This window comes from Colobus angolensis, unplaced genomic scaffold (assembly GCF_000951035.1).
Source record: "Colobus angolensis palliatus isolate OR3802 unplaced genomic scaffold, Cang.pa_1.0 Scaffold24, whole genome shotgun sequence".
In the NCBI taxonomy this organism is placed as follows: domain Eukaryota; kingdom Metazoa; phylum Chordata; class Mammalia; order Primates; family Cercopithecidae; genus Colobus; species Colobus angolensis.
The window spans coordinates 11,146,162-11,173,621 of NW_012115599.1; the positions used below are offsets into that span (position 1 = coordinate 11,146,162).

The 27,460-nt window shown below is 41.5% G+C and overlaps 1 long non-coding RNA gene across 1 annotated transcript in view; it reads left to right on the forward strand.

The window, feature by feature from the left end:
* LOC105514174 overlaps nucleotides 1-23,689 on the forward strand; it is a 48,509-nt gene extending 24,820 nt beyond the window's left edge. The window contains exon 3 of the long non-coding RNA XR_001002148.1: nucleotides 23,453-23,689. This is a non-coding gene — a long non-coding RNA (uncharacterized LOC105514174). The remainder of the gene's footprint in view (nucleotides 1-23,452) is intronic.
* Nucleotides 23,690-27,460: the final 3,771 nt, after the last annotated feature.

Sequence of the window (27,460 nt, forward strand, 5' to 3'; positions counted from 1 at the left end):
AAATAATTCATATTCTCAAAGATACAGCTTTTTTTTTTAATTTAAAAAAGTTATAATGTGAAACAGTAACAAAGAACAAGAAATAATTCTTGAGAATTAAAAACATGATTGCTGATTTTAGGAAGATGATGGTAGCATAGTTTTTTAAAAGCAGCTTTATTGAGGTATACTTGGTATAAAATCATCTGCACTTGTTTAAAGTATATAATTTATAAGCTTTGACATATGTATATACCCATGAAACCATCATAGTCAAGATTATGAACATACAGTCACCTCTAAAAAGCTTGCTCCAAAAGTGTGTGATTCCTTTTTTTTTAATTCCTCTGCCTCCTTGCCTGGTAACCAATGATATTCAAATGAAATGATACAGTATTACTGTTTTGTCTGGCTTATTTCACTGAGCGTAATTATTTTGAGATTCATCCATATCATGGCATGTATCAATAGTTAATTCCTTTTCATCACTTAGTAGTATTCCATTGTATGGTTATACCACAGTTTATGCATTCACCCATGGATGCACATTTGGATTGTTTTCATTTTTTTGACCATTACAAATAAAGCTGCTATGAACGTTCAAGAATAAGTCTTTATGGGCATATGTTTCCTTTCTCTTGGATAAATTCCTAGCAGTGGAATGGCTGAATCATACGGCAGGCTTATGCTCAATTTTTTTTTTCTTTAAGAAACTTCCAAATTGTTTTCCAAAGCAGTTCTATCATTTTTACATTCCCATCAATAGTGAATGAGAGTTCTAACTTTTCTACATCCTCACCAATACTTGTTATGGACAGTATTTAAAAAAACTTTTTGGGACAGGGTGTCACGGTGTTGCCCAGGCTGGATTGCAGTGGTGCGATCATGGCTCACTGCAGCCTGGACACCTAGGCTCAAGTGATCCTCTGCCTCAGCCTCCTGAATAGCTGGGACTACAGGCATGCACCACCATGCCTGGCTAATTTTAAAAAATTATTTTTTGTAGAGACAGGGTCTCACTATGTTACCCAAGGTAGTCTTCAATTCCTGGGCTCAAGCAATCCTCCCACCTTGGCTTCCCAAAGTGCTAGGATTATAGAGGTGGGCCATTACATCTGGGTAGTAGTTTTAATGGTTTAAAACAACTTTATTGAGTTGTTATATAACTTACATACCACAAAATCCACCCATTTAAAATATACAGTTCAGTGACTTTTTAGCATCACAGAGTTGAGCGATCAACATGACTATCTAATTTTAGAATTTTAGAAAAAGCCTCACCCCCATTAGCATTCACTTCCTACTCTGCCCTTTCCCTGACTTCATCTCCCATTCTAGGCAGTCTCTAATCTGCTTTCTGTCTATAGATCTGCCTGTTCTGGACATTTCATGTAATCTGCATCATACAATGTGTGGTCTTTTGTGCCTGGTTCTCTCATGTAGTATGCTGTTTTCAAGGCTCATCCATGTTATTGCATGTATCAATACTTCACTCCTGTTTTAAACATTTTTAAAATTTTGAAGTTATTATAGATTCACAGAAAATTGCAAAGATAGTACAGAGAGGTCTGGTGTATCCTTCATCCAGTTTCCCCCAGTGGTTACATCTTACATAATTATAGTACAGTATCAAAACCAGGAATTTGACATTGGTAAAAATAAAATGGTGTGCACCATTTTATCACATGTATAGATTCATATAACCACCACTTCACTCAACATACAGAACTATTCTATCATCGTAACACTCTTCCCCATTACTGCCCTGTGCAACATCCCTAAGCCCTAGCAACACTAATCTGATTTTCATCTCTATAATTTTGTCATTTCAAGAATGTTATATAAATGGAATCACACAATGTGTGAGATTGGCATAGTGAATTTCCCCTAGTGTTCAAATAAAGACAGAGTAACTAGATAGTGAAACCAAAATCATGTAGATGATACTTATTAAAAAAAACTAGGTGACAAACCCAGAAAATATCAGGGAGTGGGCCAAAACAACAGCCCCAAACCTCCACAGTATCATCATCTGTGTGAGAGGAAGCAGAGGAAAGATGGTGTGCCTGGGGGACCCGAGAAAATGAAAACCCCAAAATGTTCCCAAAAAGGTATTACTGGAAAGTGAACTAGGGCATTCTGAGAACAGCCACAGAAACAGTTCTGCTCACTCCACTAACTGGCAAGTGTAAGGCCATCCCCAGAAAAGTCTGAGAAGGCTGTGGAAGTATAGCGCCTTATTCTCATGAGACTGACCTCACAGGACTTCCACACTGAAGAGAAACTGAGGAGTGTAATTAAAATTCAGCAGGACAGGGACAATATCAGGACCAAAGGAAACAAGGAAGAGCAGAACAAAATTTGGAGGGTCACGGAGATAGAGCCAGGAAATCCCAGAAAGTAAGCTGCCATTTATTTGAACAGTACACAAAAACAGAAGAAAGAGCTAGTAAGCTGCCATTTATTTGAACAGTACACAAAAACAGAAGAAAGAACTCTTTGAGGTTGGAACACCTCATCTGAACCATACTGCCTTCTAAAAGTTCAGAGAAACAAAGCTCTCATAAAAATGAGCAGCAGAGGCTGGGTGCAGTGGCCCACACCTGTAATCTCAGTGCTTTGGGAGGCCAAGGCAGGAAGATCACCTGAGGCCAGGAGTTCAAGACCAGCCTGGGCAACATAGCGAGGCCCTGTCTCTACCAAAAAAAAACAACAACAAACAAACAAAAAACCTGGGTGTCATTGCATGCACCTGTAGCCCCAACTATTTAGGAGGCCTAGGTGGGAGGATTGCTTGAGCCCAGGAGTTCCAGACTACATTGAGCCATGATCTTGCCACTACATTTCAGTCTGGAAGCCTGGGTGACAGAACAAACTCAACTCAAAAAAAAGAAAAAAAAAATGCAACATAAAGTATCCAGATCAATCTGATACAAAATTATTATAATAAAAGTAGAATAACATATAGGATAACATGCCTACAACTAATGAACACACGCCAGGATGAGCGTATGCAATAGATCAAAACTGTAACTTGTTACTTTAAAACAAGCTAAAAGACATTCAAATAAAATAATACATGGGATGAAAAAAACCTAAATCAGAATTAGAAAAACAGCATGAGTGACAAAATTGAGAAAATAATTAGACATAAAAGATTGTTTCATAAATGAAAACCAAATTAAAAGAAACACGAGTAGAATAAACACAATAGATGATGCCTTAATGTGAAAAGAAAGAAAATTTGCAAATAAAAAGAAAGATAAAAAAGGATTTGAGAGAAAATAGCCAATATTGAAGATCTCTCCTCTTGAAAATAAAGACGAGCCAACACTTATGTAATAAGAGTCCCAGGGTTTTAAAAAATCGGAATATAACAAATACTAACAACTATAATTCAGCAAAAGCTTTCTGATTTAAAAAAACAATGATTTAAAGCTACATATTGAAAAAGACTTCTCCATCCTCCTCTTATGCCTCTTCCAACACATGTTCTGTGCTGCATATTGCTGAATGTTCTGAAATTCTACGATCATGCTTTATTTTTATGCCTCTGTGCCATTGCTTAAGTCAGTCCTATGCCTAAAATGTCTTTCACCATTTCTTCACTTGGCACCCTGCAATATATCCTTCAAACTCACTTCCAACATCACTTCTTTACCATGCATTACCTGAGTCCTCTTTCCCCACCCCATCCCCAGTTCTGGGTTACATGCCCTCTTCTGTGCTTTTATAGCACTGTGTAAGTATGTTTTCAGAGCTGTGTCTATCATATCTTCACATATAAAACTAATTATGTGCTTATTGACTGTCCGGTCTCTCTCCCAGTCTGTAAGTGTTCCAGGTCACAAACCTATCATTTTTTTAAAATCCTCTTTATCTGGCACACTATTTAGCAATGTGCCACTGTAAAATGAGCAAAAGATAATGAATTTTGTATAAGTTACTAGTAGAAAGGTAAAATAGCTCAACTCTCCCATTTGTCATGGTTTAAGAAGGTATGAGAAGAGAGCATCATCCTATTACATTTACATGGCCACTATAATTATATCAGAAACATTTTTTGCCCTAATCTAGCAAATAATTATAACATTTTATCAGAAAAAAAGTATTAAATAAAAACACAAAATTGTGATAATACATTCTCGATGATGGAGGAAAATGTATTCATAAGCCAAAAGAATGGATTTTAAAAATTTTTATTTTTTCCATAAGTTATTGGGGTACAGGTGGTATTTGATTACATGAAGAAGTTCTTTAGTGGTGATTGGTGAGATTTTGGTGCACCCATCACCCAAGAACTAACTATACACTGCACCATATTTGTAGTCTTTTATCCTTTGCCTTCCTCCCACTCTTCTCCCCAAGTCCCCACAGTCTGTTGTATCATTCTTATACCTTTGCATCCTCATAGCTTAGCTCCCACATATCAGTGAGAAGATACAATGTTTGATTTTCCATTCCTGAGTTACTTCACTTAGAATAATAGTCTCCAGTCTTATCCAGGTCACTGCAAATGCTGTTAATTCAATCTTTTTTATGGCTGAGTAGTATTCCATCATATATATACCACAATTTCTTTATCCACCTGTTGATTGATGGGCATTTGGGTTGGTTCCACAATTTTGCAATTGTGAATTGTACTGCTATAAACATGTGCGTGCAAGTATCTTTTTCGTATAATGACTTCTTTTCCTCTGGGTAAATACCTAGTAGTGGGACTGCTCGATCAAATGGTAGCTCTACTTTTAGTTACTTAAAGAATCTCCACACTGTTTTCCATGGTGACTGTACTAGTTTACATTCCCACCAGCAGTATAAAAGTGTTCCCTGATCGCCACATCCATGCCAACATCTACTGGCTTTTTTAAATTTTTTTTTATTATGGCCATTCTTGCAGGAGTAAGGTGGTATCACACTGTGGTTTTGATTTCCATTTCCCTGATCATTAGTGATGTTGAGCATTTTTTCAGGTGTTTGTTGGCCATTTGTATATCTTCTTTTGAGAATTGTCTATTCGTGTCCTTAGCCTGCTTTTTGATGGGATTGTTTGTTTTTTTCTTGCTAATTTGTTTGTATTTGTTGTAGATTCTGGATACTAGTCTTTTGTCAGATGTATAGATTGTGAAGGATTTCTCCCACTCTGTGGGTTGTTTCTTTACTCTGCTGACTCTTTCTTTTGCCATGCAAAACTCTTTAGTTTAATTAAGTCCGAACTATTTATATTTGTTTTTATTGCATTTGCTTTTGGGTTCTTGATAATGAAATCCTTGCCTGAGCCAATGTCTAGAGGGATTTTTCCACTGTTATCTTCTAGAATTTTTATAGTTTCAAGTCTTAGATTTAAGTCTTTAATCCATCTTGAGTTGATTTTTGTGTAAGGTGAGAGATGAGGATCCAGTTTCATTCTCCTACATGTGGCTAGCCAATTATCCCAGCTCCATTTGTTGAAAAGGGTGTCCTTTCCCCACTTTATGTTTTTGTTTGTTTTGTCAAAGATCAGTTGACTAAATATTTGGCTTTATTTCTGGGTTCTCAGTTCTGTTCCATTGGCCTATATGCCTATTTTAATACCAGTACCACGCTGTTTTGGTGACTATGGCCTTATAGTGTAGTTTGAAATCAGGTAGTGTGATGCCTCCAGATTTGGTTTTTTTGCTTAGTCTTGCTTTGGCTATGCAGGCTTTTTCTTGGTTCCATACAAATTTTAGAAATATTTGGCATTGGTGTTTCTTTTCTTTCTCTTACTTTTTTTGTTTTTTGTTTTTTGGAGACAAGGTCTCACTTTGTCACCCAGGCTGGAGTCTGGTGGCACAATTATAGCTCACTGCAATCTCAAACTCCTGGGCTCAAGAGATCCTCCAGCCTCAGCCTCTCAAGTAGCTGGGGACTACAGGCGTGTGCCACCACGCTTGGCTAACATTTGTATTTTTTGTAGAGACGGGATCTCCTATGTTGCCCAGACTGGTCTCAAACTCCTGGCCTCAAACATTAGGAGTATGGGTACGAGCTACCTTGCCCAGCCTGACATTGGTGTTTCAAAGGCTTTCACCCTCTGTGTTTGGATATCTGCCTTCTAACACTTAAAAGGGGTCTAGTTAGAGAGCCAGAGACAACATGGAAGAGCCTCTTCCTGTTCATAGTGGTTCATATTTAAAATGACTGAAAGACTCTCATGTCTCATATTTTTTTAATCTTGAGTCCCTTTGTCTAATACATCCTTTACAAAGAAGGAATTAGACACATTTGCAGTCATTTTGGTCTAAACTAGCTGATAGAGCAGGCAAATCCATTGTCTGTTGTTATTCCAATAAAAAATGCCACACTGGGATAAACACGAAAGAGTCTGGGGAACCTGGAGAGACCAGTTTGTACTCCAGAATGACACAGTAACATTTTGTTGGCAAGAATTTGTGTTTATTGCTGCAGAAAAAAACGGTTACTCGTCAGCAAGGGCGGACTCAGTTAAAAGAATAAAAACAAAGTTACAGTTTTTTGTATGCCTGAGTTATAACTGCAAGTTTTCTTTAAAACTGTCCCTTTCTTTTGTCTAGTATTCTTCCTGGTCATGCACAGTAATTCACTAAAGGTATTCCTAATGGGAACAATCAATTATGACTGAGAGCTGTTTTCTGTATCATGAGTATCAGCATTCATATTCTCACACCGTAGTGGTGCTCTTTTCTCCGCATTTGTTCATACTATTCTAATGTTCTGAACAATGATACAGCTTCATGACACCTTCCCGAGGGCTGTCTCCTTTTGCCCTGCACTTCATCTTATGTTATCGTTACACTCACTTAATTTTGTACCCCTTCTCCAAGATTTATAAAAATGGTAAATATGATTATGTCTGCATTGATCTAAGAAACCCCACTGAAACATCTCCCTTTAAAGAAGTATCCATTTACCCCTGTGCTTTCAGCCTGAATTTGCTCTCCCCTAATTTGAGTCAAATAACTCTTAGAGTTTGTCATTTCCCTAAAAAGTTAAGCATTAAATTACCAAATGACCTAGCAATTATACTCCTAGCTATATTCCAAAAATAATTTAAAATAAGTGCTCATATCCTTGTAAACAAATGTTCATAATGGAACTATTCACAATAGCCAACATGTAGAAATAACCCAAATGTCCACTAATGGATAAATGGATAAACAATTTATGGTATGTGCATGCAGTGAAATATTATTCAGCCTTAAAAAGGAATGAAGGGGTCCGGCACGGTGGCTCACACCTGTAATCCCAGCGTTTTGGGAGGCTGAAGCTGGTGGATCACTTGAGTTCAGGAGTTCGAGATCAGTCTGGGCAACATGCTGAAAACCTGTCTCTACAAAAAATACAAAAATTAGCCATGTGTGGTGCCAGACACCCATAGTCCCAGCTACTGGGGAGGCTGAGGTGGGAGGTCCACTTGAGCCTGGGAGGCAGAGGTTGCAGTGAGCTGACATCGTGCCACTGTACTCCAGCCTGATGACAGAGTGAAAACTCTGTCTGAAAAAAAAAAGAATGAAGTACTGATACATGCTACAATGTGGATGAACCTTCAAAGTATAATGCTAAGTGAAGCTAGCATTCAAAATTGCATTAGTCGGCCGGGCGCGGTGGCTCAAGCCTGTAATCCCAGCACTTTGGGAGGCCGAGACGGGCGGATCACGAGGTCAGGAGATCGAGACCATCCTGACTATCACGGTGAAACCCCGTCTCTACTAAAAATACAAAAAAACTAGCCGGGCGAGGTGGCGGGCGCCTGTAGTCCCAGCTACTCGGGGGGCTGAGGCAGGAGAATGGCGTAAAACCCAGGAGGCGGAGCTTGCAGCGAGCGGAGATCCAGCCACTGCACTCCAGTCCGGGCGACAGAGCGAGACTCCGCCTCAAAAAAAAAAAACAAAAAAACAAAATTGCATTAGTCCATTTATATGAAATATCCAGAATAGATAAATTGATAGAAAGCTTGGGGGTTGCCAGGGGCTTTAGGTAGGAAGGAATGAGGAGTAGCTGCTTAGAGATTGCAGGATTTATTCTGGAATGATGAAGTGTTTTGGAGCTGGAGAGAGGTGGTGACTGCACAGCATTGTGAATGTACTAAATGCCACTTAATTGTTCACATTATTTATTTTTTTTTATTTTTTTGAGACAGACTCGCTGTCACCCAGGCTGGAGTGCAGTGGCGCAATCTTGGCACACTGCAACCTCCGTCTCCCAGGTGCAAGCGATTCTCCTGCCTCAGCCTTCCAAGTAGCTGGGACTACAGGCGCCTGCCACCACGCCCAGCTAATTTTTGTATTTTTGGTAGAGACAGGATTTCGTCATGTTAGCCAGGCTGGTCTTGAACTCCTGACCTCAAGTGACCTGCCTGCCTCGACCTCCCAGTGTGCTGGAGTCACAGGCGTGAGCCACTGCACCTGGCCTGTATTGTTCACATTAAAATGTTTAATTTTAGAGTCTCACTCTGTCATCCATGCTGGAGTGCAGTGGTGCAATCTTGGTTCCTCGCAACCTGGACTCAGGCTCAAGCAATTATCCTGCCTCAGCCTCCCTAGAAGCTGGGACTACAGTTATGCACCACCATCCCTGGCTATTTATTTATTTATTTGTAGAGACAAGGTCTCACTATGTTGCCGTTGCTGGCCTCAAACTCCTAGGGTCAAGCAGTCCTCCTGCCTTGGCCTTCCAGAGTACTGGCATTATAGGTGTGAGTCACTACACCTGGCAATATATAGATTTGTTCTTATCATTGATCTTAGCAACCTCAGCATATGATTTTTGTTTCTTATTAAGTTGAGAACTTTCAACTTGTCACTTAAAGGAATCACTTTATGGCATCTCTTTGGCATATCTGAATTATCAGTATTATTACTTTTGCACTTTGGGACCAGTATTACATAAAATAAGGATTACTTGAACACAAGCACTGAAATACAGTGATATAATGATATAGTGGTTCAACTGGGAAACCCAAGGGAACCAATTTGAAAACTACTATAAATAATACTATAAATAATAAGAGACTTTAGTCAGGGGACTGATTACAAAATTAATATTTAGGAATCAATAGATTAATAGAAAAAGTCTTACAATAGTAACCAAAAAGATAAAATTTGTAGGAACAAGTTTAACACAAGAAATGTGCAATTTTCTGAGTGACATAAAAGAAGATTTGAACAAATGGAAAGGTGTACCTATTGTGTCTTCTGGGTTTGATTTTTTTTTTTCAAAAATAATACTACTCAATATTTTGGTGAGTATTTGAAGTAAAAGGCATTTGGCAAAATACAGTAAGATGTGATTTGGTGTACACCTCCCTAAGGTCAGGTTGGCAGTATGTGTCAGTATGTAAAACATGCATGCTACATTTTGTGTAACAAAGGAATGAATAAGAATATATAATAGTGTTTGTTTTTATTTGCATAAGTGATGCAGGGCAGGTTCTTGACTTAGCCCAGGAAGGAATTCAAGTTCAAGAGCTAGCCGATGGTAGCAGACAGTTTTATTGAAGCTGTGGCAGGGTTATAGCTCCATGACTGCTCCTGCAGAGCAAGGCTACCCCACAGGCAGTGTGCTGAGAGCAGCAGCTCAGCGACAGTTCTGCAGTCACAGTTATACCCACTTTAAAGTACATACAAATTAAGGGGTGAGTTGTTCAGAAATTTGTAGGAAAAGGGTGGTAACTTCTGGGTGCTATCATGGCAGTGGTAAACTGACATGTCAGTGGCACTGGTGGGCATGTCTTATGAAGAGGTGCTTTTTTAAAAAATTATTTTGAGACAGGGTCTGGCTCTGTTGCCCAGGCTGGAGAGCAATGGTGCTATCTCAGCTCACTGCAAACTCCGCCTCCCAAGCTCAAGCAATACTCACACCTCAGCCTCCAGAGTAGCTGGGACTACAGGCGGGTGCCACCACACCTGGCTAATTTGTTGTACATTTTGTAGAGATGAGGTTTTACCATGTTGTCCAGGCTGGTCTCGAACTCCTGGGCTCAAACCATTCACCCACCTTGGCCTCTCAAAGTGCTGGGACGACAAGAGTGAGTCACTGTGCCCGGCCTGGAGAGATGTTTTCACCTCTTCCCTGTTTCAGCCAGTCTTCAATGTGGCCTGTAGTAAAGTCCTACCTCCTACCCCGTAAGGAAGCTTAGGAAGTCTTCACAATAAAATAATAGGTAAGGTGTAGATGGAAATGGGATATAGGGGGGCCGAAAAAATGTTTAAAACCCTACCAGAACTAATAAGTGAATTTGAAAAATCTGTCGATTCAAAAGATGATAAATATTGTATTGTTATTATAATTAATAACCTTTGACATTTAAAGCCACCCACTGTAATCTCCAACACTGTGAGAGAGTTGAGACACTGCAAGACCAGCAGGTTTTAGCTTCACCTTCTCAATCTTACTCAGAAGGCACAATGTCCGTGTGCAGACCCAAGGTCTTTCTCCACTGCACTCCCCAGGTGACTTGTGTGCCGTGATAGCACAGCCGGTCCTTTGGAGACTTGAGCAAATGGTGGAGGGAAATGCCAATCAATAATATCAATGATAAATGTTTACCAGATGTCTGATCAATCAATAATGAAGCAAAAGAGAAACAGGAACAAAATGAAAGAAAAATTAAGGTAGGGGCAGTGCATTGCCTGTTGTTGCTTGACTGGTGGCCAGTTATGAGACCTCACCTCTCACACCCCACCATGTTCAGCTGCAATTATGCTTCAAATTTTTACTCTCTCTAACAATTTCCATTAGTTAATATTGATGATTTGTGTTTGCTATTTTCTTAATTATCCTTTTCAAGGCTAAAGTCAAGCATATTTAGACTACGCTTCTCTATGTATATTTACAAGAGGCACTTTCTCAGACTGAAGCAGCCTGTCTTCAAAGCAATAACCGCACACCACGCATACCTCCAAATCTTCTTCCTGAAGCATGTTTTATTCTGTGTTTTTCTCTCTCTAGCATATCTCCTTTGAATTTTATTCTTATGCCCTAGGCCTTATAGCTTTGCTGTTATGTGTTGAATTGAAATCCTAAACCCTAATACCTGTGGCTGTGACCTTATTTATATGGATCCTTGGAGACATGATCAAGTTAAGGTGAGGTCACACTGGAATAGGGTGGGCCCTAAATCCAATGACTGGTGTTCTTAGAAGGAGAAGGAGATTTAAAGACACACACACACAGAGGGAAGACAGCCACGTGCAGACAGGCAGAGACTGGAGTGATGCAGCTATAAACCATGAAGTGCCAAGAATTTCCAGCAACCACCAGAAGCTAGGAAAAGGCAAGGAAGAATTCTTCCTCCCTTAGAGCCTTCAGAAGGAGCACAACTCTGCTGACATTTGACTTCAGAGTTCTGGCCTCCAGAACTGTGAGAGAATGCATTTCTATTGTTTCAGGCCATCCAGTTTGTAGGAATTTGTTATAGCAGCCCTAGGAAACTCATACTCACTCTTCATCACAGCTTATCTAAACATATCAGACAGAAACACTACAAATGATTTGGTGGGTTATCTTTATAAGAAGCATACTTAGGCTGGGTGTGGTGGCTCACACCTGTAAGTGAGGCCAAGGCAGGCAGATCACTTGAGCTCAGTAGTTCAAGACCAGCCTAGGCAACATGGCGAAATCCCGTCTCTACAAAAAATACAAAAATTAGCTGGGCATGGGGGCACACACCTGTAGTCCCAGCTACTCAGGAGGCTGGGGTGGGAGGATCACTTGAGCCTGGGAGGCAGAGGTTGTAGTGAGCTGAGATGGAGCCACTGTACTCCAGCCTGGGTGACAGAGCGAGACCGTGTCTCAAAAAAAAAAAAAAGCATACTTAATCAGAATCCGCAGTTACTTACAAAATCAATTACCTAACAAGTCTATCAAATACATTTCTTTCTTTTTTTTTTTTGAGACAGAGTCTCAATCTGTCATCCAGGCTGGAGTGCAGTGTACATTTCTTACAAATATTGTTTTAAATGAAATAAAAGTGTGATTGTTAAAAGCCATTTAGAACTCAAATTACTATTCCTGATTCCATTCAGAACTCCGTTACACAAAGAAAAGGCAAATGGGAAAAAACTAGTTAAATTTTCTTTGATGGAAGAGATGTTGTCAGTTCAAATTCTCTAACAGAGAGCCAGGTGTAGTGGTTCATGCTTGTAATCCCAGCACTTTGGGAGGCCAAGGCGAGAGGATTGCATAAATCCAGGAGTTCAAGACCAGCCTGGGCAACATAGTAAGACCCTGTTTCTACAAAAACTAAAAAAATTAGCCAGGCATGGTGACATATGCCTGTAGTCCCAGCTACTCAGGAGGCTGAGGTGGGAGGATTGCTTAAGCCTGGGAGGTTGAGGCTGCAATGAGCCGTGACTGTGCCATGCCCTCCAGCCTGGGTGACAGAGTAAAACTCTATCTTAAAAATAAAAAATAAATAAATAAATTCTGTAACAGAAACCTTTTCTTATAGAAGTTTCCTGGCTGGGCGTGGTGGCTCACACCTGTAATCCTAGCAGTTTGGGAGACTGATGCAGGAGGATTGCTTGAGGCCAAGAGTTCAGCCCAACCTGGCCAACATAGTAAGATCCTGTCTCATTAAAAGAAAAAAAAAAAAAAAAAGAAGTTTCCTTACTAAGGCTACAAGAAAAATCAGTGAAGAAGCTATTAATTGACAAGTGAGCACTTCATATAAATTTGGGCCAAACAGGTGGGAATTGCAAAGTTTGGGAAGTGTTTGCTCATTTATCTCCTGAGGTTGGTTCAGGAAATCGGCGACTGCTACCTCCATATCATTTGCTCTCCTTCCTTTTAGAACTCCATGGCAATGTTTTGAGGATTAAAGAGGAGAGTGATGACTATCCAAAAGTCAGAGAACACAACTATGAGACTAGAGACACTAGAAAACTAAAAAAGTAATGGGCCTTTGCTGACTCAGGGAGATGATTTCCCAAGAGGGAAGAAAACTAGAACCTGAGAAATAAGTGATTTAGTAATGTGGCTGCTAAAATACGGAAAAACTAGAATGAATGGCTTACAAATTTTTGAAATGAAGGTAGAAGAGGGTTATACTGTGAAGAAGAATGAAAAAGCTAAACATTTCATTCAGGTAAGCATATCACATAGGAAAAACTCTAGTTGACTTTGGTGTGGCAGTGAGTTTTTAGATACAACACCAAAGCACAATCCATAAAGGAAAAGAAAGATAGATAAGTTGGACTTCATTAAAATGGAAAACTTCTGCTCTGCAAAGACACCATTAAGAGAATGAAAATACAAGCCACAGACTATGAGAAAATATGTGCAAAACACCTATCTGATAAAGGCAGTATGTCTAAAATACAAAGAACTCTTAAAACTCAGCAGTAAGAAAATGAACAACCTGATTAAAATATGGGCAAAAGAGTGAATGGAAACCTCACCAAAGAATACATGTAGATGGCAGATAAACATATGAAAAGATTCTCAACATAATATGTCACTAGAAAATTGCAATTTAAACAAGATACCACTATACACTTATTAGATGAGCTAAAATCCAAAATACTAAGAACAGCAAATGCTGATGAGGTTGTGGAGCAACAGGAGCTCTCATTCATTGCTGGTGGGAATGCAAAATGATGCAGCCACTTGGAAGACAGTCTGGCAGCTTCTTAAAGATTAAACAGAGGCTTACCAGACACTCCAGCAATTGCACTCTGTGTGTATGTGTATTTATATGTATGTGTGTATACATGTATGTGTATTTATATGTGTGTATTTGTGTGTGTGTATGTGTACAGTGATCCCTCGGTGTCTACAGGGGATTGGTTCTGGAAAGCTCTATGGATACCAAAATCTGAGGATACTCAAGTTTCTTACATAAAATGGTGTGAGATTTGCATATAATATATGCACATCCTCCTGTATATTTTTTATTGTATTTACTTATTTTTTGAGACAGGTTCTCACTGTCTCCAAGGCTGGGATGCAGTGGTGTGATCACGGCTCACTGCAGCCTTAACCTCCGGGACTTCAGCAGTTCTCCCAGCTCAGCCTCCTAAGTAGCTGGGACCACAAGCATGCACCACTACACCTGGCTAATGTTATTTTTTGTAGAAATGGAAGTCTCACTATGTTGCCCAGGCTGGGCTTCTGTATACTTTAAGTCATTTCTAGATCACTTATAATACCTAATACAATGTAAATGTTATGTAAATAGATGTTATACTGTATTTTTAAATTTTGTATTGTTTTTAATTGTTATATTGTTATTTTTTATTATTGTTGTTGCTGTTGTTTGGAATATTTTTTATCCCAGTTGGTTGAATCCATGGATGTGGAACCCATAGATATGGAGGACCAACTATATTTATTATTTAGATCAAGATATATTTCAATATATAAATTTAAAAATCTTTTCTGAGATAAAAGAAGATTGACTCTTCTTTTCAAGGAAAGGAATTTACCGTGAGCCAGGGAAAATTGATTCAAATATATCCTAGTAAAACTAACGGACTAGGGATCTTTTCTTGCTACCGCAATAAATAGTGTGAAAAATATGGTTGTTAAAGAGACAAAGTATCTGTCAAAAGGAATTGTCCTTTTGATAAATTTTAGTTTTGTAAGAGATTATATACATTTTGTATATATATTTTGCATTATTTGTATATATGTATATTTTATATATTTTATATGTGTGTGTGTTTATATATATGTGTGTATATATATATTTGACTCTTTATATCCATGGGTTCATCTAATTACCTCTGCTTCTATTTAACATTGTACTGGGCTGTTTTGAAGTGATGTTCAGGGAATGCAATCAGGACAGTGCAGAAGTTCTGCTCTGTAGAGGAGTTGTATAAGTGGATGTTGAAGAGCCTCAAGTCACCTTCTCAACCCTCCTACCAATATAGCTTCTCTCTGACTGGTTGAGATGAAGACTTAACCTGAAGATTGGTTTCTTGTTACTGATTTTCTAGTGCCCAGGTTATATGGTTTGGCTGTATCCCCACCCAAATCTCATCTTGGATTGTAGTTACCATAGTCCTCATATGTCATGGGAAGGACCTGGTGGGAAGTAATTGAATCATGGGGGTGGTTTCTCCCATGCTATTCTTGTGATAGTAAGTAAGTTCTCATGAGATCTTATGGTTTTATAAGGAGCTTCCCCCTTCACTCACCTCTCATTCTTCTCCGTCCTGCCACCATGTGAAGAAGGACATATTTGCTTCCCCTTCCACCATGATTGTAAGTTTCCTGAGGCCTCCCCAGTGATGCTGAACTGTGAGTCAATTAAACCTTTCTCCTTTATAAATTACCCAGTCTCAGGTATGTCTTTATTAGCAGCATGAGAACGGACTAATACACCAGGGCTCTCTTAGTGTTTGTTCTTCCCCATCACACCCTTCACATCTTTCTCTCTCTGTCCTATCTTTCTCACACACACACATACACACACACACACACCCTTTAGCTCATTACTGTGATACTGTGGCTTCTGTCCTTCCCCAGTATTCATTATTGGACAGAGGAGCTAGGGGATATGAGTTCACAGACCAAACTAAGGTATCTGAGTAAAGCAACCACTTCAAAAAAAAAAAAAAAATCATAGCCAGATGACAGATACCATCAGGAGATGCATTAGAACAGATGAACCAAGAGTTTAGAATAAGCATAATAAATATATTAAAGTATGTAAGTGAGGATATTAGCAACATGATAATAAATGAAATCAATACATTGTATATGTACAATTCTGGGTTTCAGGGTTTTACTTTTAGCACGTTAGATATGACATTCCATTGTCTTTTGGCCTTCAGTATTTCTGATGAGAAGTTAGCTGATTTGTCTACTCATCGTTCCCTGTATGTAGTATATGATGTTTTTCTTGGTCATTTTCCAGATTTTCTGTTTTTTAGTAGGTTGATTATGATGTGTTCAAGAGTAGTTTTCTTTGTATTTATCAAGTTGTGTTGGGCTTCTTGGATCTGTAAGCTTATATTTATCATCAAACTTGTGAAATTTTTGGCCATTATTTCTCCAAATAATTTACTTCTCCAAATTTTTCTGTCCCATTGCTTATTTCTTCTCCTTCTAGGAACTGAATTTTGTGTATGTTAGATGATTTTATATTGTCCTATAAGTTACTGAAGCTTTGATTATCTTTTCAAATATTTTCTTCTCTGTTCCTCAGATTATTATAAATTTTATTGATTTTTATTCAAGTTCACCTTTTCTTATTCCATCTTCAATATTCTGTTAAGCCTGTCTAGTGAGATTTTTCACTTCAGATATCATGCTTTTTAATTTTGGAATTGCCATTTGGTTCTTTTTTGTAGTTTCTAGTTCTTTGTTGAAATTGCCCATCTGTTCATTCATTATGACTGTGTTTTCAAAGTCCTTGAAAACATATATTTGCTCTAAAATCTTTTGACTACTAATTCTAATAGTATGAAGTGTTTCAGAATTGGTTCTCATTGACTGCTTTTCTTTTCTTTCCTTTGCTTTCTTTTTTTTTTTTTTTTTTTTTTTTTTTTTTTTTTTTTTTTTTTCTTTGAGACAGAGTCTTACTCTGTCACCCAGACTGGAGTGCAATGGCACCATCTTGGCTCACTGCAGCCTCTGCCTCCCTGGTTCAAGTGATTCTCCTGCCTCAGCCTCCTGAGTAGCTGGAATTACAGGCACACACCACCACGCCCAGATAATTTTTGTATTTTTAGTAGAGACGGGGTTTCACCATGTTGGCCAGGATGGTCTTGATCTCTTGACCTCGCGATCTGCCCAACTCAGCCTGCCAAATTGCTGGGATTACAGGCATGAGCCACTGTGCCTGGCTGACTGCTTTTCTTTTGACTATGGATCACATTTCCCTGCTTGTTTTCAAGTTTAGAGTTTTAAAAAATCTTTATTATTCTAGGCATTATAGATAGTATGATGTAGAGAATCTGGATTCTGTTACCTTCCTCTGAAGAGCATTTATTTTCAGGCAGCTAACTTGGTAGGCATAAAATTCCAAATTCTGTGTCCCTTGAGATGGGCAGCAGCTAAACTTTCTGCTCAGTTCTTTCAACTTCCTGTCTTTTACCTTCTGCTTGTTTCTTGCTAGGCTTCTTAAAGTATCCCCTATGCATGCACAGGTCAGGAGTTGACCAAGGATTTAATCAAATTTTATATGCACTTTTAAGAAGCCTCTGTGGTTTCTTCATTTCCTAGATTTTCTTTCTAAATCCCATTCTCTGACTTGCCAAACCAGTAAGACTAGCCGCTTTCTGGCCATCCTGTGCTACCTGTTCTGAAGAGTACCCTCAGGCAAAAGCCTTGTGATCACAAATCTTCCCCACTGCACTCCCTTCTTCTGGTGGTTTCCTCCCCGTCTCGTTTCTGCCTGCTTCTGGTCTCTCCAGTGCCTTCCAATGGTTGTGTTTGTTTATTATCTCTATAATGACTATAATACAATACAAGCGACTCCACCACTACTAGAAGCAGAACCTCTGACTTTTGATTTAAAACACTCAAGGGAAGAGGTTGACTTTTCTGAAATCAAATACAGACATCCAAGGTAGAGATGTGCATTTGCTAGTCATCAGCATATGGATGGTATGTAAAGCCAGGAGAGTAGAAGAGACCATTTAGAGGGGAGCATGAACAGAAAAGGGCGACCAAGGAGAGAGCCATGGGCACCATTAGGAGATGCACGAGAGGAGTTGCTGGTGGAAGCGACTGAAAAGAAAAAACTGCAATAAGAGGAAAACTTTGGGGGAATTAAGAAAAAAAAAACTCTTAGAGATTCAGTTTCTATATTTGTTAAATTGGAATAATTGCTGTGTAATTAGTGTGAAGATTAGAAATGAAATATTTAAAGTACCCAGAAGAGTGCACCTCGAAAACATGCAACAAAAGGATAGCTACACTACCCATGACTTATATCTGTTATATTTTGTTTCCTTATTTCATGCAAATAGAATGCAGGTCCCCTACATGTCTTACCAGGGGATAGGTGGGTGTTGGAATGGAAAAGGGAGAGAGGATCAACAACGAAGAAGCCAGATGAGAGGGGGCAGGGCCTCCAGGGTGCCCATCCAAAGTGGACTCTGGATTAATCAGCATCAAAATGGGAGAAATGAAACATGTTTCCCCCACCCTCAGGACTCCGTGTGTTTACATGACTACTGAGTTGACTTCCTCTGGCTGTGAGCAGTATCTCCGGGTCCTTTCAGGGAAATGGGCTCAATTCACACAAAAGGAAGTAAAGCCTACAAATCAAGTCAAAAGGTAGAGCTCTTTAAATATTTATTTACTGGCCAGGCGTGGTGACTCACACCTGTAATCCCAGAACTTTAGTAGGCCAAGGTGGGTAGATCACTTGAGGTCAGGAGTTTGAGACCAGCCTGGCCAACATGGTGAAACCCGTCTCTACTAAAATAAAAAATTAGCCGGGCATGGTGGCGGGCACCTGTAATCCCAGCCACTCAGGGGGCTTAGGCAGGAGAATCACTTGAACCTGGGAGGTAGAGGTTGCAGTGAGCCGAGATCGTATCACTGTACTTCGGCCTAGGCAACATAGTGAGACCCCATTTCAAAAAAAAAAAAAAAAAATTATTTACTGGCCAGGCACAGTGGCTCATGCCTATAATCCCAGTACTTTGAGAGGCCAATGCAGGTGGATCACTTGAAATCAGGAGTTGAAGACCAGCCTGGCCAACATGGTGAAACCCCATCTGTAATAAAAATACAAAATTAGCTGGGCATGGTGGTGGGCGCCTATAATCCCAGCTACTTGGGAAGCTGAGGCAGGCAAATTGCTTGAACCACAGAGGCAGAGGTTGCAGTGAGCTGAGATTGTGTCACTGCACTCCAGCCTGGGGTTCAAGCAATTCAAGACTCCATCTCAAAACACAAAATTTATTTACTGCTTGTATTAGTCCATATTCACACTGCTGATAAAGACATACCCGAGACTAGGTAATTAAGAAAAAGAGATTTAATGGACTCACAATTCCATGTGGCTGAGGAGGCCTCACAATCATGGAGGAAGGCAAAAGGCACTTCTTACATGGGGGCAGGCGAGAGAGAGTGAGAGGCAAGCAAAAGGGGAAACCCTTTATCAAACCATGAAATCCTGTGAGACTTATTCACTACCTCCAGAATCATGAGGGAACCTCCCCCTGATTCAGTTATCTTCCACCGGGAACTGGGACCCTCCCACAATACATGGGAATTGTGGGAGCTACAATTCAAGATGAGATTTGGATGGGGGGACAGCCAAACCATATCACTATTATTACTTATTTTTATTATGTTATTTATTGGATTATAACCAAAGTATAAAATAAACACCCGTGGGCCCATAGACCTAAATTATTGAGAAAAATCACCCATACAGAAATATTCCAAATAATTTATCTAGATATTCCCTCCTCAAAGAAGTGGCGTACACTTCCCCTCCTTAAATATGGGCTGTGCTTAGTGACTTGTTTCCAAATATTGTAGTGTGGGAAGAAGGGGGAGAAAATCACTTCACAGTGGAGAAGTCTGGCAAACACCGCCTTAGCCAGGTGATCAAAGTTAACATCAGCAGTGCTACGTCATATTGATAGGATATAGCCTTGATATGATGTGATGAGAAGGTTACTTGACTACTGTGGTCTTCCTCCCAAAAACACATTACCCGAGTCCAATCACAAGAAAAACATTAAACGAGTCCCAGTTGAAGGACATTTTACAAAATCCTTGACCTCCTCAAAACCATCAAGTTCATCAGAAGCAAGAAAAATTTGAGAAACTGTCATGGCCATGAGGAGTTTAAGACACATCATGACTAAATGCATATGGCATCCTAGACGGGATCCTGGAAGAGAAAAAGAACATTAGGTAAAACTTTAGGAAGTAAGTTTTACCGTAGAACTTTGGTGAAAAACAAAGGAAACTGAACAAAGTATGAACTTTACTTAATAATAATGTATCAGGCCAGGTGTGGTGGCTCACGCCTATATTCCCAGCACTTTGGGAGGCTGAAGCGGGTGGATCACCTGAGGTCAGGAGTTTGAGACCAGCCTGACCAATATGGTAAAACCCCACCTCTGCTAAAAATACAAAAATTGGCCAGGTGTGGTGGTGCGGGCCTGTAATCCCAGCTACTCGGGAGGCTGAGGCAGGAGAATCACATGAACTCGGGAGGCAGAGGTTGCAATGAGCTGAGATTGCACCACTGCACCCCAGCCTGGGTGAAAGAGTGAGAATGTCTCAAGAAAAATAAATAAATAATAATATATCAATATTGGTTCGTTAGTTGTGAAAAAAGTACTGTACTAAGATATTAATAAGAAGGAAGCTGGGTGCAGCATATATGGAAATTCTCTGTACTCTTCTTGCAGCTATTCTATAAATCTAAAATTAAAAAGTTGTTCTTTGTATAAGTTTGTGTTTGTTTTTTAAAGGATGAGGTCTTGCTGTGTTGCCCAGGCTGGTTTTGAACTCTTGAGCTCAAGTGATCTTCCTGCCTCAGCCTCCCAAGTAGCTGGGAATACAGGCATGCCCCACTGTACCCTTAAAATAGAAAGTATATATATATTATATTATATATATTATATATATACACATATATGTATATAAAATCTTAATACTGTACACAGAGAAGTTCTTTTGAGATCATTTTATTCCTGGTTCTGAAAGAGGCAGCTGAAGTAATGGCTTCACTGTTAAAAAAAAAAAAAAAAGATAGGAACAGGTAGGGCTGGTGTGGACAAAGGCAAGCAGACTCCTAGGCAGGCAGAGATGGGTGCCAATTAATTGGGCAGAAACAATGGAAAAGTCTCAGAGAGAGAAGCAAAGAAACCCATACCCCATCCCACCTATTTTTAAAAATTGATGCCTAGGCTGAACACATCAGAAGTAGTCAGTGGGCAACACTGGTTTAAAAAAACAAAGGAGGGAAGAAGGAAGGGAGAGGGGTAACGGGGGAGAAAGAGAGGGAGAGAATTTCCATTTATAAAAATTACTCTTATTTAAGACAGCTTTTTGGAATGTTAGCAGGATTTCACAATGCAGACATCTCAGTTTGAGACAGCTTGATTGATTTCCTGATTTCCAGGAAAACGGAGCTATCATCTTGTTCCTGCTTCGTTATTTACTGGCATAAATATGCAGTTCTTACAAAATGTGAAATGGCTGCTGAAGAAGTGAAATTTAATTCTTTTTGACATGTTGTTCCAAATCCCCTCAAAAATGAAGAAACCAGTGGAGAAACTTTCTTCCTCCCTTCACAGAAAAAGAATGTGAAGAATTCTGGAAGATTTTGTTCCTTTGGGATTTTGTACATGAACTAAAGGCTCTAAACCAGTCTGTTGGGCCACAGAGTCAGATGGGAATAAGCACAGTTCACCTCCATAGTTTCGTGTTATACCTGCATAACCCAACCAAAAACTGGAGGGCAGCAGCCATGTTTTGTAGGTCCCATATTCCCAAGGGTATTAACATCAGCCACAAGTGTTTTTGAGTATCCACTGATACAACCACAACAGTAGTAAAAATAGCTAATATTTACTGTGCACTCTGTGTATGCACTTTACCCTCACTAGTCCTATGAGCTAAGCTCTTCCAAGATTCCATCTTGGAGAAGGAAAATAAGGCTCAGAGGAGGAAAACAGCCTGCTCCAAAATGCATAGTGTGACAAGCAGGCTTACATGCCCAATTATTTGGTTAGACAGTCTAGATGTTGCTGCAAAGAAATTTTGTAGATGGAATTAGCATTTACAATCAGTTGATTGTAAGCAAAGCAGATTACCCTCCCTACTGAGGGTGGGCCTCAACCTATCAGGAGAAGGCCTGAAGAGCAAAGGGGGAGGTTTCTCGAAAAAGGAATTCTGACTTAAGACTACAACATAGAGATCTTGCCTGAGTTTCCAGTCTGCCTGGCCTGCGCTATGAATTTCAAATTCAAGATTGCAACATCAACTCTTACCTGAATTGCTAGCCAGCTGGTCTGTCCTACAAACTTCAGACTTGCTAATCCCTGGCAATCTTGTCAGCCAATTCCTAAAAATAAATAAGGATGGATGGATGGATGGATGGATGGATGGATAGAGAGATAGATAGATAGATAGATAGAGATATAGATAGATGATAAATATAGATGATATAGATAGATGATTATATATATAGGTGGATATAGATAGATGATAGAGATTTTTGCAGGTTCTGCATATATCCTGTTGGTTCTGTTTCTCTGGAGAATCCTGACTATACACATGGCTAGTAAGTAGCAAAGCCAGGATGCAACCCCGGGTCTTTTTGAATGCAAAGCTGAGGCTCTTAACTCCACACTCTGCAGACCTTGCCCAAAAGGCTGCATATACCAGGGTTGTAGTATAAGCAAGAGCTGCTGTAACCCAGCTGTGTTCCTACTGTGGGAACTAACACAGTCAGGCAGGGTATGGTACCTGCTGCTGTAAGCAAGAGGGGGCTATTTTTGGTTTTTGAGCAAGGGGATGTGTCTCAGCAGCATTAAGGAAGAAGAATCTGGCAGCAGAACAGATAAGGAAGAGCCTAGAGGGAGGAAATCATTGTGTATTATTAATCTTATAATAGAACAGGTGCGAAGGGGCCTAAAGTGGCCAACACAGAATAGCTGGGAGGAGCATTATCAGGGAGGGGCCCCTAGATGTGGGATGAACAGGGAAACAAGGCAGAGGCAGGGAGGAGCCAGCAAGGTGGCCCTGCTAAATGGCCAAGAGACAGAGGGTATCGTGGGCCAGAGTGGGGGAGTCTGATGGGAGAGCTGGTCTAGGGAGGTTAGTTTAGGAAGGTTAAGTGGGAAGAGATGGGGTGGCTTGGTGGAAGGATTCCACAGAAAGCCTCCGGAGTCAGATCCAGGCTCTAGAGAGAAGACCAGGCTGGAGGGCCAGTACGGCTGGGAAGAAAGGAAAGCCACAGGGTAAGGACTTTGCTCTGTGAGCTAGGTCAAAGGCAGCAGGAAGCTGGCCCAGTGACCAGACAGGGGAGATAGAGCTGGAAGGCACTGGGGGGTGGGAGACAGTCACACCACTGAGGCAGATGGGCTCCCTGTAGAGGAGAGTGGCAGGCATGGTGGAGAGGCGTGGGACCCAGGACGGCAAGATTTATTGATCAGAGGCTGCTATAGAACATGACAGAGTCCTTGTGGACGAAGGGTAGATGCCGAAGGCAGATGTCAGGGTGTTTGCTAGGGAGTCGTGGTGAGAAAACAAAGGTGACAAACACAGACGACTCTTTGAAGACAGTTTGTCAAGAAGGTAAAGAACCCAGGTGGGAATAAGGTAGTAGACCCATTGAGGAGGGATTTAACATGGACACAAGGTGAGTGGGAAAAACTGCTACTGAGAAGGAGGAAGTGGAGATGTCAGGAAGATGGGGTAATTGAGGAGGGAAGAGGATGTGGTAGAGAAAATAATAAAAATAACAGTTAATGCTTAGCAAGCACTTCCTTTGTGCCAGGCACTGTTGTGAGTACATTCCTTATCTTTATTTCTTTAGTGTTACTGTCCCCATTTTACAGATGGAGAAACTGAGCCCCCAGATCACAGGGCTGGTGACAATAACATGTCGTATGTCTCCAGAGCTAACAGTTAACTACTATAGTGTGCCACACAAGGAGAGAGCAGCATTAGAGAGGGGTGCCACTTCCTCTGATGGAGGATAAAAAAGAAAGATTGCCAGTCTGGGCAACATAGTAAGACCCTGTCTCTACAAAAAATAAAAATAAAAAAATTAGCTAGGTATGGTGGCACGTGCCTGTAGTCCTAGCTACTTGGGAGGCTGAGGTGGGAGGATTGCTTGAGCCCAAGAGTTTGAGGCTGCAGTGGGCTATGGTTGTGCCACTGCACTCCAGCCTGGGCAACAGAGCGAGACCCTGTGTCGGAAAAAGAAACAAATAAGATAAAAGCAAAGGCTGAACTAAACTCAAATTTCTAAAGGCATTGCCCTATCCTGCTGGGCTGGAGGAAATCCAACTGTAACCTTTACTGGGGTTCTTCCTTGGAACTTTAGAAAACTTCTGCATCTTATGGACCCCACAATCTGGAGAAAACCCCCATGCGTATGAGTCTGTATTGAAACCACTGAGATGCTGTGCCAGTTAAGAATGTATGGGCCATATATACGAGAAACCTGCCTGATAGCGGCTTAAGCTAAAAAAGTGATTTAGTTATTTCACATAGCAAGAGGTCTAGAGGCAGGCAGTCCTCAGAGTGGTTTCATAGTTCCCTGATGTATCCAAGCATTTAGGATCTTTCTATCCTTGCATTCCATTGTCCTCAGTGTGTGGGCCTTTTACCCTAGGCTTGCTATCTCATGGTCACACACCATGGCTGCCAGAGCTGCAGAGCTCACAAAACCATCTTCAGGGCAGGTAGCAGGTACAGACCACCTGTGTCTCCTTCCCAGACTTCTCCCAAGTTCTCTTGGGCAGGACTGAGTCCTAAATCAATCCCTAGCAAAGGGAAAATCAGCACACTTGGTTTAGGGCTTTCATGGGTCACCCTCTGGAGCTGGAGGAAAGGCCCACCTTCCCGAGCAAGCTGCATCTAGAATAAAATGTGGGTTCTTTAAGGAACATGGGAGAATGGCTGTTGGGTGGGTAACCAACACTTCTGTCTCAGAAGACCACTGGCCCAGTCCACGGGACTCTTTGGGGTCCATGGTCTGCTGCCCCAGGCCACACTCCAGAGACAGAAATTTCAGCCAAAACCAGGAGCCCTGGGCTTAGGGTCCACCCTCCCCGGGCACACCCAGCAGCTCCTTCCTGGGTTTTGTCAGGGTGTTGTGGGAAGCTGGCACCGTCTCAAATGCATATGGGTACTCATGGGCTTCTTTCTACCTCCTTCTGGTCAGGAGAAACCTCCTATCTAAGCCACAGTGCTTCTCAACCACACTTCCCTTCCTCATCCCCTACCTCGTCCCATCCCGGGGTCCTGGCCAAATCTTCTCAATAGTGAGACCTTTGGGAACACAGAGAGGAATGTCTTATGGCAGCTCCTTCTCTTGGCCAGTTAACACAAACCTGTCCCAAGGCGTGGCTACCTTTGTGCCTATGGTGGCCGGGGGCTCAAGGGCAGTAACACAGGGAGCAAAAAACACACATTCATCTCCATCGTGCCCATACCACACTGGCAGCAGGAAGAATGGTGCAGTGGTAAATTGGAGACCTGAGCCCTGGCCCTACTCTGGGCTTAAGTGTCTTCATCAGTAAAATTGTTTAGAGGGACTATGGTGGGGCAGGAATGGAAGAGTTCCACCCATTCTGCAAACTAGATATAGAGGCCTCCACCAATTCCCTAACACAGGGGTCCCCAACCCCCAGGCGGGGGCCGATACCTGTCTGTGGCCCATTAGGGACGAGCTGCACAGCAGGAGGTGAGCTGCAGGTGAGCATTACAGCTTGAGCTGTGCCTTCTGCCAGATCAGTGGCGGCACAAGATTCTCATAGGAGCACAAACCCTATTGTGAACTGCGCATGCGAGGGATCCAGGTTGCACGCTCCTTATGAGAATCTAATGCCTGATGATCTGAAGTGGAACAGTTTCACCCAAAACCATTCCCCACCACCTTCCATCCTTGGAAAAATTGTCTTCCATGATACCAGTCCCTGGAGCCGAAAAGGTTGGGGACTGCTGCCCTAGCAAAATGCCCCAGTCACGTCCATTTCTACCTGGATGGTGAGGTTGGGCGGTCCAGAGGAGTGGGCCCTGATGAGTGTGTGGGCGTCCAGGTGCAGTGCTGGAAGTTTCCAACCTGGCTCCGTGATCATAGAGAGTGGGGCTGGGGGGTTTGTTAGGAATTCACAGAGGATACTTAAAGCCTCATTTCAGTAGCTAGAACAGCCTCATTCCAATAGCTCATAACTGGGGTCCATGAACTATAGAATTCAGGGGTCTGTGCACTTGGATTGGAATAGAATACAACTTTATTTTCAGTCATTTCTATTTCCTGGGTTAGGAAAAAAGGGAGCAAAGTGCAGTTGTATCAGCAGCGCCAATAGAAACCACAGAGGTTTTCATATCCCTTTACAGTTTGCCACAGGTATCTTAAAATATTGTTTACACTCATCTCTACTTCAATTTACCATTGTTTAATAGGCCCACCCCTAGATCTTGTTATTCAATATGTTAATAAAGAAACCTATGCACATAGTACCATGTTACACATTTTAAAAATATTTTGACAACTGTATATAAATATAACTAGCTTACTTTGTAATCCTACATATTTTATGTGTATGAAAATATTATTCTGAAATTAGCCAGGCATAGTGGTGCATGCCTATAGTCCCAGCTACTTGGGAGGCTGAGGTGGGAGGATCACCTGAACCCAGGGAGGTCGAGGCTGCAGTGAGCCGTGATTGCACCACTGCACTCCAGCCTGGGCAATGGAGTGAGACCCCGTCTCAAAACAAAAGAAAAGAAAATATGATTTTGAGAAGCGATCAAAGGCACAAAAAATGGCCAAACGCCCCTGACTGAGTGTCATCCACCCAGAGTGAGGGCCGCCGTCCAGCTAAGCTGGGACCCTGCAGGAGGAGCCGAAGCAGAAGAATCCCTGGCACCACCCTTGCTCCGGGATATACCCCTGGGTACTCAACGAAGAAGTGAGAACAACTTGCTGCCATCTTCAGTTTGATGGAATGGCCTTAGGCCTCTGCTGCCCATTGTGAAATCACCGGCCTCTTACCTAAAAGCTCAGGAGGATTTAGGGAGAATGCAAATAGAGCACCTGAGTTCACTGTGTAATGAAGGAAGGGAAGCCTCCCAGCATTAGCTCTTAGGGAATTGTTTCAACCAAATTTAAGGATGCAAAAGCCAAGAGTTGGGAGGAGAAGCAGGGAGATTCCTCCCTCCTCACCTGTGGCTGCAGCACTGCTTGGGGGCATGGAAAAACAGTTTTCCACACCCTAGCAGACAGCAAAAGCTATTTCAATGTGCAAGTGAAAGTTGAGCCATGCCCTCATCCAAACTAGCCTCCAGCCTCACGCAGGCAGCTCGGGGCACCTGTGTACACTGGCCTCGCCCTTACGGAGCTGTTCCTCCATCAGGCAGCTCTGGGCACCGGTGTATACTGGGCTTGCCCTAACAGGGGCTGTTCCTCCATTTCTGTCTCCCCTTGTGCTGCCCCTTACTGGGAGCAGCACCACCCCAATCCACACCAGGCAAGCCCGGCCCTGGGACACCGCTGCTTTCTGTTCTCATGGATGACTCAGGCCCCAGCAAAAATACTCTTTGTTCCTCAAAAGAGGGAATGGAGGGCACACTTGCTGTTAGGAAATGTCCCCCACATTGCAGTCTGGCTTCCTGATCTCTCTGTTAAGATCTTTTAAGCCACCCCATCAGCCACAGAACGAAGCCCATCCACCAAGAGTACCTGAGCCCAAATCTCCCCCACCCCCACCATGCCAGCTCCTCTGCCCACAGACAGCAGGAAAATAGACTTGTTTCCTATCACACAGGCCATGTGCTCACTGGGCAAGACCCAAACCCATGGAGCCCCCAC